Raw genomic sequence first — 21,999 nt, 5'->3', positions numbered from 1 at the left:
AAGGACAAACTTGTCAATGTATCGGAAATCTATCTTTAAAGATACAAGTTCAGAATGAAAGCCTTAAAGTATTAATTTTTGTAGTAAAACATTTGCAAAGTCCACTTATTTTAGGTATGGAGTTTTTAAAAGCCGCGAAGGCCAAACTGAATTTTCAGGACAGTTCTATTGTGCCGGAGATGGACCGGAGGGTGATGGAACCAGTGGAACAACCGCAAGTCGACCTTAGCCATTTAAATGACCATGAAAGTCAAGCCATCCAGCAAGTGGTGAGTACTTTTTCAAACCTGTTTTCAGAACGGCCTGGTAGCTGTCAAATAGTTACGCATGAGATACAGTTAACTGCCGACAAACCCTGTAGGACTAAACCTTATCGCTATGATAAACAGAAAGAGCTAATCATAGAAGAACATATGCAGGAAATGTTAAAGAACAAAATAATAACGCCCATAAATAGTGAGTACGCGAGTCCAGTCGTACTATGTAGGAAAAAGAACGAGTTTCCTCCTTCGGATAAAAGGGCTTGGAGGTTTGCTATCGATTACAGAAAACTGAATAGTATTACTAAATTCCCAGTTTACCCTTTGCCGGTTATAGAGGAAATTATTAGAAAGATTAAATCTACAAGATACATGACTACTTTGGACTTAACGTCTGGCTACTATCAAATAGCTATGAGACCCGAAGACATACATAAAACCGCGTTTATAACAAAATCGGGCACTTATGCATTTTTAAGCATGCCCTTTGGGTTGTGTGGGGCCCCAACAACATTCCACAGAGCTATGGACATTGTTCTAAAGCCTGTCCTAGGAAAATCGACTTTAATCTATCTAGATGATATAATTATAACGAGTAGTACGTTGGAACAACATATTAAAGATCTAGAAGAAGTTTTTAAATTATTAAAAGAGGCCGGTCTTACAATTAACGCCTCAAAATGCAAGTTCGCAACTAAAGAACTTAAATATCTAGGTTATAAAATTTCGCAAAAGGGTAGAAAAACGCAAGATTCAAAAATAAAAGCAATCAAGGATTTTCCACCTCCCAACACCGCCAAGAAACTTTCTTCTTTCCTTGGGTTATGTTCTTATTATCGGTCATTCATAAAAGATTTCGCTAATATTGTTGAACCACTCTTAGTAATCAAAAGAAAGAGAAGCAAATTTACGTGGACAGCGGAAGCAAATACAGCATTTGAAAGATTAAAAGAAGCGCTCATCAATGCCCCTGTCTTGAAATTCCCGGAGGGGGACGAAAACCTGGAAATTGCAGCAGATGCGTCGGACTATGCGGTGGGTGCGGTTCTTATGCAAAATAGCCATCCTCTGGCATTTTTTAGTAAAACGTTGAATCAGACACAAAGGAATTATACAGCTACGGAGAGAGAAACATTAGCCGTATTATGGCTGTTATGGCTGTACACAAATTGAGTTTATTTCGGCAAAGCGCCAGTAACAGTCTTTTCGGATCATGCGGCTGTTGGTAGACTTTACTCGGGGAAAAACCTAACGCCCAGGTTAATAAGATAGGCTATAAAACTCCAAGAATATAATCTCAGAATAAAATATAAACCGGGTAAGGAAAACAATGTAGCTGACGCACTTTCTCGTATAAAACTGGACGATGAAGGCAATGAACTTAAATGCGCTGTGTTGACTTCAAAAATTTTAGATTCTAGAGATACGATTATCACTGAGCTGAAAGCTGATCCTGAATTTGGAAATATCTATGCATATTTGAAAGACCCCGAAAGCTTTGAGCACACAGATATCGATGCGATAAGAAGTAGAGCAGAAAACTATGAAATAAAAGATAATTTATAATTTTATACGAAAACAACAAACGAAAACCTCGAGTCCAAACCAGTCATCCCAGCCTCGCTTCGATTAAGCATTTTGAAGGAATTACACGACGCGAAAACAGCGGGTCATTTAGGGGTCAGAAAGACTTTACAAAGGATACGCGAGGCGGTATATTTCCCGCAATTATACAAAATAGTAACTGCGTATGTCAGGTCCTGCAATCAATGTCAGTTAATAAATGATATTAATTACAACCCGGCCGGGTACTTAAATAGCATTCGCGCTACATTTCCGAATGAAATTTTAGGCATAGATCTTCTTGGTCCTTTCCCCAGAGTGAGTTAAATAAAAATCGTTTTCTTTTAGTAATTGTAGATCATTTTTCAAAATGGACAGAAATTGTTCCACTTAAACGCGCGTCAGCCAAAACAGTCGCAGATGCATTCTTACACAGATACATTTTAAAATACGGTGCACCGATAAAAGTCATTAGCGATAACGGTAAACAATTTGTTAGCCAAATATTTGAAAACATATGCACTGGACTTGGCATACGCCATATCAAAATGGTTCCCTATAGACCACAGGCAAACATCGCAGAAAGAGTTAATAAAAACATTGTAAAAATAATTCGAAGTTGTGTTAGCACACATCACAAGCGCTGGGATGGCTACATAAATGAGTTAGCTTATGCTTTAAGAACGGCAAATCACGATACTACGGGAAAAACTCCAGCAGAATTATTTTTAGGCCGAAAGTTAATTACGCCTTTAGATAAATTATTCTTTGTGCAACAAAGAGAGCAAGAGTTTAAACAGAAAGATGTGCAAAAACTTATTGATCAGGCGCTTAAAAGCTCGGATACGGCAAGAAATAGGCAAAAATTATATTATGATAGAAAACGCCGTGAAGCAGATTTTAAAGTTGGGGATAAAGTGTTGAAGCGGAAGTTTTCTTTATGAAGTGCCCCAGACAATTTTACTGCAAAGTTAGCTCCAAAATTTGAAGGCCCCTATGTAATTCAGGAAATCAAGGGAGTCGTATTGTACTTTAAGAACGAGAGAGGGGAAATCTGTAAAGCAAGTAGCGACCAGGTGAAAAAATATTATAATCCAAATGATTTTGAAATCCTTAAAAGTTTCTTGCAGGACTCAAGCGTAAAAGTAGTAGAAGGTCCAGAAGTAACGTCACCCGTTCCACCACCCAAGAAGCAGAGAACTGAAGAGAAAACTAACCCTTCTACAACCCATACGACGGTACCGAAAAGAAGAAATGAAAACTTTCAGACTCCAGCATTTAAGAAAAACAAGAAAGCAAAGCCGCCGCGTAAAGAAACCTTGGTAAAGAGGAAAACACCACTTACAACGTATCGCAGTAGAAATTCTACATCGAGGAGAACGCTTCCAGGGCCAGAGAGTCAGGTGAAAACAAGGCCGCCGTTCCCGAAAACGAAAAGACAGCAGGAGGAACGAAAAGACCACCACCAACAGAAGAAACTCAAGAATGATTCCAGACCGGAGGACGCCAAGACCACCCGTCCAGGTGAAAAACGGAAAAGACAGCAACCCGACGACTACCACTCCAAGAGGCCAGCATGCAGAGGGCGAAAAAGAAAAAGAAAAAGTAACGTGGACGACACTCGGAGGACACTAAGGAGAAGACTGACGTCGATGAAACCTATAACGTGGGAGCAGTTCTGCCAGAAAAGGATGTCGGAGTTCCAATCATCGAAAACTCAAAGATAAGTTAAAATCTTCTATAATTTTTTTTCTTTTGTTATGCGTAAATGCGAAGTTCTATGTTTTGACGGAAGTCAATGTGTCTCGGTTGAGACTTAGTTTTGTTTTACTTTATTTAGCTAAGGCAAAAGTATTATTTTCTTTAAGTATAAAATCTAAGAACAAGCAGTTTCTGTTGGTCGAAAGACTAATTCTGTTATGTTAAAGCCAAAATTTGGCCGAAGATAAAAATAACTTCGTATTCTTGTATTAATAAGAACTTTAGTTTCAGTGCCGCCAGCTTGGCGAAGAATGAGTAAAGTAAAGATTTATTTTTCTCTTATTCATTTTATGGTAAATTGTAAAAATCATATGTATTAGAATTTTGTAAATATACGTAAATGCTTGAAAGTTATGTAAAAGTAGAATTTAGTCCAGAAGCATAAAATTTTAGATGCTAAAAGTAAATGCTCAAAAGCAATGAATTCAAATTAAGTATTAAACTGTAGATAAAATCATGCTTTAGAGCGAAAGCCTGCATGTCTAAAGATGAATGACGGGGAAGTTAGAATGAATGTGTTTTGTAGGGTTCTCCACCTACACTTGAATTTTAAGAATGTAAAGTATCTCATCGAGTTGTAGAATGTCGAGTAAGGTGTGTCTATTTGGTCGTTGAATTTTAACAAATCATTGTGGTTAGGGGAAGTGTTGCAATACTAAAACACGAATATTCCCGTTTGACACCACACATGGTGGAGAGCCAGGGTAAAGTTAAATTCATGTTTGAATACTTGAATGAATGTGAATTGAGCAGTAACTAAGGAAAATAAATCGTTCAAAAACAAAAACTTATTCAGTGCAAGAAAGTATAAATTATAATGTATTTAGAAAGATACTGATACTTATTCCTTCCAGATGCTGGAAGGAAGAGAACAGATTGATTGCTGAAGTCCAGGAAAAGTTGCTGTAAGAAGAGAAAGTTAAATAAGTATATACAGAAATTTATTCTACCTTTTGTAAGATAACAGATTTTTTTTTTATGTAAACGAGGCTCTTAAAATTTAGTTCAGAATTGTGGAAACTTTTCAACAGGTCGTTTCTAGGACCTGCTTTAAAGTTTACCAAATTCTGGCAGCGGCAAATGTAGGGTTTATATTTATTTTAACTAACATTTATTTTAAGTTTAAACTATCTTTCCTGTCAAGCCTTACTTTCCCCTGGAATTGCCAATGCCAGAGTGTGTAAAGTTTAGTAGAACGCGCAAGGATTCAAAATAGTCAGCAGAAGTTTCTGAGTTAAATAGAAGGGAAACGAGTTCGAAGGTGTGCTTTCTTGCTTCACGAGCGTGGAGGAGGCTAGTTAGAAATTGAAGAACCACGCGTTTCGGCCTGTGTGCTTGCCTCGGCAGTTTGTTAAGCTTTCAACGTAATATTCAGAGTTTGCTGAATTATCAGCAGTATTTTAGAACGCGGTGAGGTTAGTTACGTTTAGAGAGCCTCGTAGTTAGTCACTTGTTACTATTCTTTTCTTAGTTTCTTATTTTTATTTTACCGCCGGGTCGGCGTAGCTTGTGAGCGTCAAGAGCACGCATTTGTAATTTCTAAAGTTGAATAAAAAGGGATTTAAACCCTTCTCAAGACTTTGGTCTACTTCCAGTTCTTAGCAGTCACCACTTTTGTTGCGTGCAGGTTGGAAGCGCGCAACGTTACACAGTAAAGCTGAAGAGTTAGGCGAGTCCAAATCTTTGGCTATTTCCCACGTCTTCTATCCGTGGAAAGAAAATTTGATTTAGATAAAGAGCTTGGTAGGCAATACAAGGAGTTCATGCAAGAATACGAAACTTTAAATCATATGGCTCCAGTTGTTCAGACTGAAGAAAATAATCAAGTATATTATCTACCACATCATGCTGTTGTTAAACGGAGTAGCTCTACCACTAAACTTCTTGTAGTATTTGAAGGATCATGTAAACATATAAATTCAGTTTCTTTGAACTCTGGTTTAGGGGTAGGTGCAACACTACAATGAGATATATTTTCAATATTGCTGAACTTTCGTAGACATAAAATAGCTTTTCCTGCTGACATAGAAAACACGTACCGCCAGATTTTAGTAGATAATGAGGATAAACATTTACAAAGAATTGTTTGGAGAGAATCTGTTAATTCAAAAATGCAGACATGCAAAATATGTACAGTTACTTATGGCATTGCTTCTGTCCCAAATTTAGCGACACGCTGTTTGTGGCACATTGCTTTGGATGCAGAACAAGATCATCCTCATGTATCATCCATTCTTAAAAATGATGTCTATGTAGATGATTGTTTATCTGGATCAAACAGTTTAGAGAAAGCAGTTGACCTATATGTTCTAAGCTTTCACAGTTATTAGAGAAACGTGGATTCAATTTAAGGAAATGGAGCTCAAACTGTCCTAAGCTTCTCGAAAATTTATCCATTGATAATCAGAAAGAAAGTTACCTGGAAGTTCACTCAGATGAATGTGCCAAAACTTTAGGGCTGTTTTGGAACTCTACAGAAGATGTATTTTTATTTAACATTTCTGTGAATTTCGGACTGAAATTACTAAAAGAAGGGTCATTTCTCAATCTTCTAAAATCGTTGATCCTCTTGGCTTGCTATCGCCATGTACAGTCAAGTTGAAAATGTTTTATCAGCAGTTGTGGTTTTTAAAACTTGACTGGGATGCTGTACTGCCTAAAGAATGGGAAAAGAAGTTGCAACGACTTCAAGAAGATCTTAAGGTTCTCAGCAACATGGTTTTTGTGACGTGTCAGAATCTTCTTACGCTGCTGTCATCTAATGTGTTTAACCAACATCTCACGACAGGAATGAAGTCAATCTGGTGGTTGCCAAAACCAAAGTCGCACCAATTAAAAAAGTGTCTATACCTAGACTGGAACTCCTATGTGCATTACTCCTTGCGAGACTAATCAAAGCTCTCCGTAAAGACTTCTCCAGCACTGAAATTTCCTTCCATGCTTGGACTGATTCTAAGGTGGTTCTCTGTTGGTTAGCAGCTCATCCTCGAAAATGGAAGCTTTCTGTGGCAAACAGGGCTTCAGAAATATTAGATACTATTCCCTATCAACAGTGGAGCTATATTTCGTCGAAACAGAACCCTGCTGATCTTCCTTCTAGAGGAATCGATCCTAAACGTCTACCGAACATATCCCTATGGTGCTATGGTGGCATGGGCCATCATTTTTAGCATTCGACAGTTCAAAGTGGCCTCTACAATGTTCGGTCAGTAATGAGACCATTAGTGATGCAGCTGTCTTAGCTGAACAAAGGACAAAATCAGTTTTTAGTGCAACTTCTTATTTGACTAATGGCGCTTTGCATAATTTATTTCAGAACTGTTCTTCTTTATCTAAAATAGTTAATGTTATTTCTTTTTGCTTAAAATTTACTTCTAGGTGCAAAGAGCAGGTGTTTGGTTCTGAAGATAATAGGTTAAAAAATTCATCTAATGAAAGGCAAGAAGCTATGAAGTTGATCATTAAATGTATCCAGTTTGTGCACTTCCATAAAGATATAAAGGTTGTAAAAAATAATTCATCTCTAAGTACTAAAAGTGTTTTAAGCTCACTTTTTCCTTTTCTAGATGATGATGTGTTTTACGGGTGGGAGGTCGTCTGCAAAATTCTGACTTACCATTCAATGCTAAACATCCCATAATTATCCTAGGTCAACACAGGATTGCCTTTTTTCTTGTTAAACAATATCATATAACTTATATGCAGGCAGTGCAGGTTACTAGCTAACATTTTAAAGAAAAACTATTTGATTGTAAATGGTAAGAAACTTATTCAGTCTTTTATCCATAAATGTATTGTTTGTCACAGATATAAATTGTCATCTAATAACCAATTAATGAGAAACTTGCCAAAACAAAGAGTAACACTTGAGAGACCATTTTTTAGCACAGGTATTGATTATGCCGGGCCTGTAATTTTGAAATGTTACAAAGGTCGTTGCCTTAAGACCACTAGAGGTTATATAGCTTTATTTGTATGTCTAGGTAACAAAGCTTACCATATTGAGGTAATTAGCGACTTAACTGCAGATTTTTTCATTGCTGCTCTTCGGCGATTTGTATCAAGGCGTGGTACACCTCGATACTTCTTTTCGGATAATGGTACGAACTTTGTTGGGGCAAAAAGAAAATTGTCCGAACTACACACTATGCTACTTTCACTTAACAGCAATGAATTGATTTTAAATTATTTGATTTAAAATACTATGGAAAATGATTCCACCTGCTTCTCCCTACTTTGGTGGTTTGTGGGAATCAGGGATCAAGTCCATAAAATTTCATTTGAAAAGAATGATAGGAGAGACAAAGTTAACATTTGCGGAATTAACTACTTTACTAACTCAAATTGACGCTGTGTTAAATTCACGCCCCTTATCTAAAACTAATCACAATGATGTAGCTAATTTAGATACCTTGACTCCATTACATTTTTAACTGGGAATGTTATTACTAGCATCCCAGAACAGGATTTTTCTAATATTCCCAAACCCACTTTACTAAAACGATGAAAATTATTACAGCAAATGAAACAAGGTTTTTGGAAGAGATATTATAAGGAGTATTTAAATTCTTTATAACAAAGAAGATACAAATGGAAGGAACAACTTCCAAAATTTGTCTATAGGTGATATTGCATTAATTAAGGAGGACAACATGCCTCCAGGTGTTTGGACTTTAGGTCGCATTGTTGAAATCCATCCTGGAAAGGATGGCAATGTTAGAGTTGTTACAGTAAAAACTCTTAGTGGTCATTTTAAAAGACCTATAGTAAAACTTTTACCATTGCCATTGCATCGGGAATGATCTATTATAATGCAATGGCAAGGGTGGGAGTTAATGTTTTTTGGATGTATATTTAATATTTGGTTTTCTTTTTTCCTTTTGCTTTATTTATTTTCTCACTGTTTAATTTTATGTTATGATTTACAATAACCTTGTTACTGGCAACCTGCTTTATTTTACTGTTGAGTTTGTATTAATGGCAACGTTTGTTCATGTTTATGTTTCAGTAGAATAGCGTTCTTAGCCGCACTGTGGTGCAGGCAATCTTCCTGTTAAAGAATTTCATGTTTTAGAATATAAATAAAGTTTGTATACAAATCTGATGCTTTTTAGTTCAGGGCAACTAGTTTCGAAGTTAACAGTGTTTCCGGTGGGAGTCAGACTACAAACAATACTGAAATACAGGTACATTCGATCAAATTACCCAAATTAATGGTAAATAAATTTTTTGATGATTCCTCGCAGTGGTTAGAATTCATTGGGTAACTTGAAACTGCGACTTATAAAAATCCGAATTGATCAAAAATAGAAAAATTAATTTACTTAAAAAGCTTTCTTGGGAGTTCAATCGCCAAAGCTATTTCTGGTTTCTCTCTTATTGAAAATAATTATTAATTTTTGAACTGTTACGTTCTAGATTTGGGCAAACGAATATCTTGATTAATTCGCATTCAGTACAACTGTTAAGTATTTTACTTGCTAGAAATCCTGATGTAAACTTCTCGACTATACCGAAGTACAGAAAAGAAATCTTGAAGCATTTAAAAATAGACTGATTCATACAGAAATATTTTAACGCCGTTAATTTTGAAGTTTCTTCTGAATGAATTCGTTCTTGGTTATATCATATCCTCTTGCCTTCAGATTCAAAATTTACAGAACTGATTATTGAAGAGAACATAAGTTGATGCGTAGTGGAGTTACAGCCACTTTGACCAGCTTTTGAAAAGAATATAGAGTACCAAAAAGCCGACAGCCTGCGAAGAAGATTCTTAGAAATTGTTTTATTTGTAGAAAGAATACAGCAAAACCTGATCAACAGATGGTCGCACAGCTGCCGAAGACAGAATAGTTGAACTCTAACAATTCTTATCTCTAGAATCGAATTTACTGTTTCGATTTGGGTTAGAACAACAACCGGAACTAATAAATCGTATATAGCTCTTTTCACCTGTGCCGTTACCAGAGCCTTTCACTTAGAGCTGGTTTCCAGTATTTGAACAGAAAATTTCTTATGGCCTTTAAACAATTCGTCTCGAGACGAGAACATTGCCACACAATTTATTCAGATAATGCCAAAAAACAGACAATTCGAGTGTTTTTCAAAATTATTGAAGGATTCCAAATTTCCAAGATATTATTGCCTGCAAGAAGATATAAGGTATTTCCTCCCTCTTTTCTGTATGCCTTCGTGGTGTAACGGTCAGCACACTCGGCATCTATTTGAGAGGTCCAGGTTCGAGTCCCGGCGAGGGCATTGTTCACTTTTCACTTTTCCAGCATCAAAAATCCCTAATAACTCTATAGTAGCGCCCGAACTATAAAGGTGATGGATGACGATTCTTCACCACCAGGATTTGGCGACTAGGTCTCCTAATCCAAATTCACCCTTTAAAAGGGGGAATATATAAGGTATTTTCTCCCTCCATTTTGTGTTCCATCGTGGTGTAACGTTAGCACACCTGGATCACTCGGCGTGCCTTCGAGAGGTCTAGGTTCGAGTCCCTGCGAGAGCACTGCTCATTTTCATAGCTCCTGCTTTAAAATAACCTAATGACTCTACAAAAATAAGTTGGAAATTTATCGTAGAACCTGTTGCTTGGTGGGGAGGGTTTTACGAAGATTTAGTAAAATCTGTAAAAGATTGTATAAGAAAAATACTTCAAAAAACCTTACTAAATTTTGAAGAATCAACTACAATTTTGACAGAGGTTGAATATGTCATAAATCAAAGACCCTTATTAATGACCTGAAAGAACCAGAGCCTCTTGTACCAGCAAAATTTCTCAACTTTAATCGAAAAATTATAACTACTGTAGAGTCTTCTAGCCCTTTAACGGTTTGACCTGGAATATCTAGTTCTTTTATGCGAGTTCCTTAGCGGTTTTTACGGAATATTGTCATTTTAACCCAGGAGCGCGCGCCCTGGGTCCAAAAGACCCAGCTCCTGTTTTTTGAATAAATAACTGTTACTCTTCAGGTTAAAGTGCTACATTTATGCCAAAATTTTATGATCAAACTTAAAAAATATGCAAACTATAAAAATTAAAATTTCGATTTTAATTTCTATAATATTCCTTATGAAATAATTTTTTTAAGGAATAGAAAAGCGTATTATATTAACATAGAATTTATTAGAAATTCATTATATCATTATTCAGGTTATTCAGGAATTATTCAGGTTTATCAGGAATATATACTGCCTGAAAGAACATCTTCCTCGAAAGGCTTCAAGTTTTTCATTAATTATGAACTCACCGACAGTGTAATATTTCTGGCAATTACTCACAAAATCTTCAAAAAACTCCCTTATAGGTGCAAGTTTATCTGATTCGTTCTTGACGACGCGAGTTCCTTTGTCATCAAAACGCAAACATCTTTATAAAAGAAGAAAACATTTGTAGGACATAGTTTGTGGAAAATTTTCAAGCCAGTTCCGTCTATTGCCAGCAGATTCCGCACATTTACAGGAGACGACTTATGACACAAAAATATAAAAGTCCTATAAAAGTGTGAATTTCAGTTAGAGTTGTGTTATGAGTCTCTCTCTTTGAAAGCTGTCAGAAATAGATGCAATATAAATATTTCTATAACTGACGACTTTCAGCAACATTTGTTCACTTAGTAAAAATTACCACTATTCATTTGGAGTCTACACATATTTTGCCTTACCGATGTTTCCAGGCAATTTAGTAATAATATTATGAGCAGGAGTTCTAACATCAGCTTCAGACTTTCTTTTTACCATTGGGTTTTTTGTCTTTTCCAATAAAGCAATAAATGTCATTCTCATTTTCGTTTTCAGAATGCATCTCGTTTTCTGAATCAGTGTCATGACAACTAAAAAATTCATTATAACTTTCACCATCAGTTTCTTCAATGGAGTCTTCAACAGTTGATACATCAAATAATTTTTGCAAACGTAACATTTCTTCCTTATAGGATAAATTACGCGACATACTTGCAGTTTTCTGTGCTACCACAAATGAACTACCTTACAGCAATGCGAATAGGCGCGCTGGGTCTGAAGACACAATCCGATTAAAACAAAACTTCGAATAAAATTTCCGGCATAAAACTTCGGAAACATAAAGAGGATGGCCTTGGAGGAGACTACACTGAATCACAACCACTTGGGGAAAATAGGGGCGTTTTTAGAAAGGTTTCTTTAATCGGGTGGGTCCATTGGATACAGCGCGCGCGCTCGCGGGTTAAATATCCCCTTGGAAACGGACTGTCCCGTGTTTTTGTTAGAGTTAAAAGATACGTCAAGAAGGGCTAGTCCGAATTTTTGTTCACATTCACCCCCATATGACTAAGGGACAAGTGTTCACTCCAACCCTGACGACAATAGGTAATGATCTCTCAAATCAACGAAGGAATAAATTTTTTATTTAAAATTCCATATTATTGGCAACTACATAATAGCTAAACTTACCATAATATTTTTAGAAAACCGCCAAAATTCTAGAAATTGCTTTAAAATCCCGGAAAACAGTTATTAGGAAGATTGTTTGTCAGAGTTTCATGCTGATAAGATCAAGCGTTTACGAGGATGAACTCGGCTGTTAATGTACAACTTGTGGGAAAAACTCAACGCTAAATATAAATATGTATACCAAATTTTCCAAAAATGCCTGAGAAATATTGTACTCTTATTGTAAATATATATGGACTTATAATCTCAAAAAAAACTGCGTCGGTAAAAAAGGGATTAAAATTTAATTTCGCAAAATAAATTGGTCTACTAAAGTTAAATAAAATAGATAATAAGTAAGTAGTAAAAAATTTTGTGTAATAAAATGAATAATGATCTTTCTTAAAATACTGCCCAATAAAACACATCGAATAACTGAAAATTAGCATGGAAGCTAAAATGCTAAAAAGATTTCGGAAAATTCGGAAGTCAAATATTAAAGAAACAAGTCTATAAGTACAAAGGAAGAGGAGAGACCAAACTAACGCAAACAGCGAATCACTTTTGAAATTGTTGCCACCAAATATTATCCCCTGTATTATATTTAAATAAATTAAATAATGAAGAATCTGCATGAATGTATGTATATTTCCCGCAGTGTGAAAAAACAAAGGTGCCTAGAAACATCAAATTTTGAATAAGTAGTCCTCCACTCAAATATGAACCTCTGGAAGCCTGAATTTGAATTTGTTTTATTATTCATTTCATAATTTGTAACACTTTAACAAATTTTTGATTAACAAACTCAACTATTTCAAAGCGAGCAACGGCAACACTGCACCAAAAAAAAAAAAAAAAAAAAAAAAAAAAGACATTTTTATCTCTAGCGGGAGAGACGGTGTAGCGGAAATCGTAATGATATGCTCTTTTAAATGTTTTGCAATATTGCTGATGGATTGAATTTTATGGTTTAAGTGCGAAAAACATGGTATTTAAAATAAACAAAGGTAATACACAGAACGCCCCTTTAGGCGTAATACAAAATCTGAAAGCTTTCAGATTCTTTTTTTTTTTTTTTTTGGTTAACTAATTTTAAACAGAGTTAAATTCATATAAATTGTATTTTACTGCTGAACTTGTTCGACTGCTGTACAGCAGCCAAGTTTAGCAAGTTATCGCCAAATGTGCAGTTGTGCATATGGATAACTTGGAGTAGAGGAAACTGTTTGGTCATGTCACAGCTGATAAGGATCGAGTTACTTCCACGTATTCTTTAAGTGGGGGGGGGGCTGAATTTTTGGCTAAAAATCCATTGTTTTCTTTTTCGGATCAAAATCCACGGGTAAAAGTGGACATCACCTTCGTTCGATTTGGTAATATCATATCCGGCTTAATTAGACATTGTTATAAATCGATAATAAGTTTTCATTTATAATCGATGCTAATATATTGTTTAGTATATGTCAATATATTGTTTTAAATATGTCAATATATGTCAAGATAAGTTAATCATTTTAACAGCCAATTTCATCTCAACATAGTAACAGCATTTTACAACTTTTATTTTATACAACGAGTGCCGTAAATAAAATAGGTTTCTAGCGCCCTATAATATGTAGACCGAAAAAAACTTTAATCCAACTTTTTGCGTAAATGAAGTCTGCATCCATAATAAAATATGCTGATTATAATGAAGTTTTATCGCGTAATGTAGACTTCAAGCTCCTTCATATATATATACACACATATATATGTCTGAATGTATAAAATAATTTGGATGCTGAACACATGTCGATGCATAACGTAATAGCAGTGGTAATCTTGTAGCCAATTTAAAATTACTTTATTCTCATGATAAACATTTTTAAGACAACACATACATATGAAGTAGCAAAATAAGCGCGCTTGTTTCTAAAACTTTTACATTTTTAAGAAATTCCAGTAAGAAAAGCAGCAGCAATACTCTCTATACCAGAGGGTAACAGAGAGTATGCAACAGAGAGAAGCAGAAAGCAAGGCATATAAAGTAGCACAATGAGATAGATACATTCCTAAAGAGAAGAAGAGGAATTTTTTTTTTTTTTTTTTTTTTTTTTTGTCACATGCTTTAAGAACAACATCCGCATAGCATATGCTATGTTTACAGTGGAGTCGAAAGCAGATATTCCACTGAAATTAATTGATTTTTCGAATTTAGAAATTTGTGGCTATTGCGAGAAATTAAAAAATACGCTTGGAAATGATTTCTCTTTCCTTGATGTCAACAAGAAGGGTCTTTTGTTATTCAAGGAAAAACATGTGAACAATATTTGTTTCAAAGTAATGCCGGATAGCACGGTACTTACAACAAGCTGTGTTAAGGCCGAAATGAAGAAATCAATTAATTATGAAACATCTGTGCAAATTTCTACAGAAAACGAGGTAAGATTTATAAATTTTTCTTATGCATGATGCTTGCCAGTATTAATAACGTTTTCATTAAGAATATCAATTTAACTGAATATTATTCCCGAGACCTTGAATAATGTTTTCCAAACTTTAAATAAAGTTTACTAATAGTATATTCACAGTTCATGAAGTTGTTCTAAATTACTGAAAAGTCGAATTCGTGGAAAATCTGTTTATCTGAAAGACCATAAATACAAAGCCATTTTCTTTTATTACTATTAATTAGTGTCATAGAAAATTTTATGCAGCTAAAATTTTATTAATTTCATCAGGATATGCTTTAATATTTTAGCAGTTGTAAACGATTTTTAATGAATACACATAAATATCGGAATGTTAATTTTTTATACCTTCCATTGTAGGTATTAAGGATACCAACAGCTGTAATATTAGAAGCATCAGTAATACTGAAACATTTTAATATAAAAGGATGCTTTTATAAGAATTTATACTTAATTCTAAATTTTCATGGGAGATTGCTGAGATTTTTAGTTTAAATATTAAATCAGCATGTATGTATAGTCCTTGAAAATCAGTGGTTGTATCAGTCCATAGTTTGATATAACATGTGCGTTAAGTATATACATTAGAATTACAATAGTTTATTTCCTATGGTGGATCTTTTCAATAAACATACTTCAAAATCTTTTTGAGCTACATGATTTTAAAATAAAAAATTCTGAACATAAATTATGTAACTTACAAGATTAAAAATAATTTCAAATTTATCTTTTGAATATTTAAAATTTATACAGATAGTACTTTTTTATTATTTATTATCATAAATAGAAGAAAATGTATTATGAAAAATTATTAGTTTCACAGCTAGTACTGCAGTGAACTCAGTTGCACAAATCTCTTTATTTTTCTTTTTGGCATTTATATTATAGTATACAAAATATGTTAATTTGCAGTTTATACTATCAATAGGATAAAAGTCAGTTGCTAAAAATTAAATTTTAAATTGTATAAAATTATATATTAATTTTGAACTGCGCAGAATATTGGCATCGTTATTATCCTTACATGATTTAGTTTAAGGGCCAACTGCATTTGCACTGCTCCGGAAATTTGACTATTACTATTTTCAGAATCGAACTATTTATATTTACTGTTCTGCTTGTTAAGCTGATAAATTTATGACTTTAAAATATTTATAGTAACTTTCTTTTCAGTGTAGAAGAGCAATCTATGTAAACATGATTTTATGTATTCCTTTTTACACTTTTTATAAATGAATTAATTATCAGATCAAGGAAAGAATTCATAAATAAATATTAACAATCAAAACATGGTAAAGCAGGGAACAAAAGAGTGTCATGAAAATAACAATAACATATAAGAGTTACCAAAATTATACTAACCAAATGAATGAACAGTTAATTAATGAATGAAATAATAATTAAAGATGAAATGCAAATGTCATAACTAATTAAAAATAAACAAAGTTTCCGAATTGTCAACACATCTACCACAGCAGAAGCTTGTTTGTTTGCATTAGGAGTTCTTACATCACGTGACCTCCAACGTCCCCGGAATGTATCTCATAAGCGCATCTGTTTTTAAAACTTTTACATTTTTAAGAAATTCCAATAAGAAAAGCAGCAACAAGTCTCTATGCCAGAGAAGCAGAGAGTATACAACAGAGAGAAGCAGACAGCAACACATATAAAGTACCACAATAAGAGCGCCTGTTTTTAAAACTTTTACATTTTTAAGTATTTCAGTAAGAAAATCAGCAACAGGATGAAATCCCAGTTCAGAAAGAATCAATTTGAGTTCGGATTAAGTCCTGATTGGTTGTTAAAAGTTTTGATTCCCAAATTTGAAATTATTAATTGGCTGAAGTATTATGTGTTTTTTTCTGTCTTTAGTTTATGCAAGAATCATATGACGCAGATTATTTTGAAATAGCACAATTTATATATATATATATATATATATATATAATGTTGTATGATCTTTAATCCATTTAGTGCGAATACAAGTTATTACTACTTGCGCAATTGTTGCAAAGTTAGTTAATAATAATTTATTTCCTAAATAGTATTGATTAATTGATTATATTATCTCCTAAGTTTAATTAAATATATATATATACGAAAGTATAAAGATAACACTAACAAGAGAGACCTATGTGGTCATGTTTATAGATGTACATATATATGTAAAATATAAAAAATAAGATGACTTTGCTGTACACGAATAGGCAACCTCTAATTAACTTTCCGCAATTTCAGGATCTTCCCCCTATACCAGTACTTTCGAGCATATTAAGCTTTCGAGCATAACAGCTCCTATAAATTAAGAATTCGCGCCAATTTATCGGAATCCCCCATAAATAATTCTAACTTTTTCCAGCCAATTTTGAAGTTTCAAAGTATGACACTTTCATTTACACTGGCCTGGGCCACATCTACACAATCTTCCTCAAGGTATTCCTGCGAAGCACTGTATGTTATGTCTCCCCTAACCAGGGTTATTTGAGGTGCCTGTAATAGCGGGATATAATTCCTGATGAAACAGGCATATCACAAGTATCAAAGTTTGCGTCAGAAGAAGAGACTGCTTTCTCCTCCTGCTGCTAACAGACCTTTGCTGCCGCTCTTCCGATCTGTTTCCCTTTGTTCGAATAGCATGACGCAATAAATTTAAAGTCATCTTCTTAGGACGCAATAAATTTAAAGTTTATCTTCTTAGTAAATCACTATTGAATATGCAATTTTGGTGAATTTAATCTAAAAGAATAATGACCTGCCGTTTGATTGAATAAAGAGATGGAGCTGAAAAATTAGGAGCTAAAAAATTAAATTCTGTGTCGCCATTGGATTACACTCAGCCATAACAATGTCCGGAATTCTGATGTGACCAGATTGCCAAGCTTCACTCATGTGCCCGACTGCCAAAATAAATATTATATATATATATAAGGTTTAATAATAAATAAAATGAGAAATCCCTGCTCTTGAGCTAAAGGACTGAATTTAAGAAATTAAGAAATAACATTTCTTATATATATAAATCGAAAAGGAAATGTCGGAACTAAATTGAAAATTTTTTCCCCTTCTATATGAAGGCTTAACCATTTCATCTCCAGCTAAGAAAATTACCAATTGGTGTAGATGTAAATTTAATGAATCTATAAATACGTTATCTAAACGAAAAATTAATATGAGCAAAGAGAAATTTTTAAAAAAATTACAAAACATCATACAAAACAAAACAAAATAACATTTTATGAATCTTCTCTGTTTAACGCTTAAACAGAACTTTTCAAGGGAAAAGAGTTTTGAAGCCTTAAACCAAGTTGCCAATCCAAATTTCAATATAGCAGCACCTGAGAAGATCCTTCTCTAGGTTTTTTTTTTTTTTTTTTTTTTTTTTCAAAAGTACAATTTAAAAAAAAAATTCATTTTGGACTATCTTAAGAATAATTTCTTATATACCATATGTATGTATATATGTGTGTGTGTTTCATTTTGTCGAAACGGTAGTAGTATATTTTTTTTTAATATTTGTATTATCTTTCATTTTATACCATTTACAAAATTAGGAGAGAAATGGAAAACAAATGTCCAAAATTGTGGTTCTTTCAAAACTAAAGTTGTGCTTCGGTAAGATTCAACAACAAAGAGTTTTATGAATTGGTTCAATAGATATTTCTTTAATAATAGGAAGAGAAACACGTATTTGGATCTTGTTTTATAGTTTACAACTTTTATGTATTATATATATTTTTAAAAAATTTAATGGGAAACTCTGCTTTGAAGTAGTATACTCTAATATGAAGTTTACAGAATCATTAGGTTTATAGATTCATGAGACTTGAAAAATGTGCAGCACTCTGGCCAAGATTAGACCGCCGGACCTTTCGATTTCTAGTTAGACGTACAATAAGGCATTCGGAAAGGAGGAATAAAACTCCTTATAAATTTTCAGTCTAATTTTATTTTTATTATTTATTTATTGCATTTATTTTCCATAAATTAAAGAAAATTACAAACTTTGCATTTACATTCCTAAAAACAATTACATCTAAAGAAAAATTTTTATCGCTTACCATTAATGCAATATTAAATGATTTTGTTACTTGAAAATTGTTTTGAGTTGTATACAGTTTCATAAAATATGCATTTCCGAAATTTTTTTTAAATTAATTTCCAAGAGCTAAGTTTAATCTTTGGCTTTTCCCGACAGTTTACATGTGTAACGTGTATACGAGCCAGTTTCCCTTAGAAAATCCTCCACGAAGGCATCCCTCCCCTTAGGCAGATAGTCCTAGTGTGCTTTGCCATAATTAAATACACCACCACCCGACAGTTTACTTTGTATATTATGTTCAGCCTCCTATTGTTCGAATAGCTAGGACGCTTTGCAAATTTCGTGTTTGCAGGTAAGAATTGTCGTGCCTGTATTCGGCTAAGTATTTTATGAAGTTCAAAAAACATCGTAAAAGTTATAAATGAAAGGGTTATATGCAAACGTAAGATTTAATAAATGGGAAATTCATATAATTTTTTATTTAATTAAAAAAGAAGGAGAAATTAAAAAAGTTTTAGTACAATATGTTAATTGTATTTCATGCTGAGTTTAGAATCGAATGAAAAAGTATTGAATCTTATCATTTACACAAAATTGTGTAAAAAAATACTTACATGATATGTTGTTGAGTCTAGCCTTAACTTCACGCCTATCTGATGAACTTTCAGCTAGACTTACTCTGTTTATGGCAAGTTCCCACACTTAGCAGAACTCAGTTTTACAATAACGCAAATACAGCCGTAAATGAGCTGTTTAGTAAAGAGTGGCAATACCTTCCGACATAATATATAGGTATCTTTGGGAGCTGCAAAAGCGACTGGAGTAAGAAGTTGTCAGGATGAACAAAATGACAAAGTTGCATCACTCAAGGACAGCCAGTTTTAGCTTTTAATTTGCACAGATAAAACATACGCACTTGCTTTTCATAAACAAATTTAATTTAAATGTAAAATATTTAATGTGCTTGGTCAAAGTCAAACATTTAATTTTGCATTCGCCTCAGCAAAACAGTAATGAAAACTTATCAAATATTTCCTTTGGTATATGAAATTCTCCACTGTCATTTCATATTTTCGGTAATTAAATAAAAAGGTAAAAACAACCTTAAATTTTTCATATGAGTTCTGAGTCGACATTTACCTTGAAACTGCTTTAACTAAAAAATATTGTAACATTAGCGTTAATATTTTTATTTAAGGATGATTTCTAAGAAGTAGTTTAACTTGAAAGCTTCATCAATATAAAGCAAGATGTAAAGCAATCTTGAGGAATGTTTCCAGTATTTTGCAATATCAGGCACAAGACACAAAGCGTATGCCTCATCCAACTTATAGTCCAGATATTGCTCTCAATTTTCTTTATCTTTAGCCTACGACTAATTAGGAAAGATTGTGTAAAACTAGTTAAGAAAGTTTTGAGACCTAAATAGCAGTTGAAACAGCTTTTAGAGGCTAATGGAAGAGATTTGCGAGGAACTTAAAAGCTGATAAACATGAGCAATATTGTTAAGGTCATATATTTGGTAAGTTTAAAATTTAGGAGTTGAAGTAAAAGTAAATTTAAGCGAACATAAAACACATAAAAAATTTTTAATTACTCGACGTATTCAACTTTTTAGTTAATTTCCTTAAACAGTAAAAATAATTTTTCCGTTTTCATAGCATGCTGGTCATATGTAACTAAAAATTATGGAACTGCTAGCAGTGATGGATGTTTAGACGGAATTGCCTAATAGTAATTGAATTTAAATGAGCTAAATGTAATAATTCATACATGAATTAATATTAGGAGATAATATAATCAATATTTCTTTAGTAAATAACTTATTATATACGGACATATATACATAAATAATGTCAAAATACGATTGGTGCTTCTTCATGTCTTTCCTCGTATACTAAACTCTCTCTTGTTTCTCTAATTCTTTTCTGCCACCCAGCTCTCCCGACTTTTCTTTTGAAGGGGAGGGTATATGTAAGATATAACAAAATACGATAGCTGCTTTAAAAAAATTATTTGCGAACTCAAAATTAACATTTTAGATTTGGTGCTCTTCCCTTGAATTCATCTGTTCTCCCAAATTCAAGATTTTTCTACGTTACGTACGTTTGAAAGGGGCAACCAAAACTAATATTAACTAACCATAGCTTGTCTCTAGAATTTCACGTTCTCTGGTGTATATACCTCTGGCAGTTAATTATATCATTCTTTTCCTAGCTTCCGCCACTGCTACAATATCCTCGCTGCTCTTCTTCTCCATCTAAAATGCCTGCGTCGTAATTTTAAGAACCAATGTACATAGCAGTCTATCATATTTCATTATGATTAAATCATAGAAATGTCTCGTATTTCATTGTGATTGGATAAATATCTACGGAGATGATTTTATATGCGTGCAAATAAAGACTGTAAGTTCTCAAGTTCATGTTTTGTTATCTTTACTTGTAAGCTTTCACCCTCAGCCATGGCGACTCTTCAGAGCATAGAAGAGGAATCAGTCCATGCTGATTCCTCTTCTATGCTTCCAGAAATATTACATATACAGGATGTACCGTAAATGTTGCGACAAACTTCTAGGGAAGGTAGGGCAGATCATAAGGATTAAGAACTGCATAGGAACCTATAACCGGAAATGTCAGGGGTAAGTGGTAGCAGAGGTAGAAGATGGAAAAGGAAACAAGAGAGTGATTAATTTTAAACATTTATTGGACATGAATACAAATGGTGTTTCGATAGCTTGAATGTTACAACAGATGCTCGAAGTTTGCACCATCAGAAGCCAAACATGCCTCACACGACGGACCATTGATTGCCGAACATGTTCAAACACACCGGGAGTTTTTTGATTGTAGCAGCTGCGTAGGAGAGCCTTGCCACGAGATCCATTTCAGACGCAGCAGGATCGTGACAAGACACTTTTGATGGCTTCTCACAAAATGAAATCAAGGCTCGATAACTCCTGTGAGTGTTGCAGTCAAGGAACTGGTCCACCACGCCCACCCATCGATGGGGGAATGAGCTTTTCAAATGGCTAGGAAACACCCAGTCCAAAATGAATCCACTTCTTTAATGACCCGTAGTCGCACAAATTTTGATGCAGACGGGCAAACAAACTGTGATGTGGTTGATGCCTGTCAGGGAAGCGTTTTCAATAAATGCTTGCAGCGGCTCGTCCATTACTTTCAGCTATTCCATACACTAAATACATGTCTGCAAGCTCTCCATTTGTATAGCGTTCCATGCTGTTCGTATGGTGGCTACCGCTCGAATGAGGCAATCCTCACTTCCCATTAGCACTCTCCTGTAGAGCCCCCTGGCGGCGTACAGTGACGTTTCTGGACATGGATTCCTTTGCAATTCTTAATCCTTATGATATGCCCTACGTTCCCTAGAAGTTTGTCATATATATATGGTACACCCTGTATATATATGGACATTCCATCTTTTTATTCTTAGTTGTGTATGACCATTTACATTTAGTTTAAAATTGGCTACTTATTAATGATTA

The 21,999-nt window shown here is 34.0% G+C and overlaps 1 protein-coding gene across 1 annotated transcript in view; it reads right to left on the bottom strand.

The window, feature by feature from the left end:
* The window catches only part of LOC118201299 (putative sodium-dependent multivitamin transporter), a 163,325-nt gene extending 144,045 nt beyond the window's left edge, over positions 1–19,280 (bottom strand). Inside the window, exon 1 of the mRNA XM_085816933.1 lies at positions 19,106–19,280. The gene's annotated coding sequence lies outside the window, so the exon portion shown is untranslated. The remainder of the gene's footprint in view (positions 1–19,105) is intronic.
* Positions 19,281–21,999: the final 2,719 nt, after the last annotated feature.

Source organism: Stegodyphus dumicola, chromosome 5 (genome assembly GCF_044657685.1).
Source record: "Stegodyphus dumicola isolate Sdum_Otavi_A_Nest chromosome 5, ASM4465768v1".
NCBI lineage: Eukaryota > Metazoa > Arthropoda > Arachnida > Araneae > Eresidae > Stegodyphus > Stegodyphus dumicola.
Note: the sequence above shows the minus strand (reverse complement) of the source record. Positions and strands in the feature narration are given on the sequence as shown.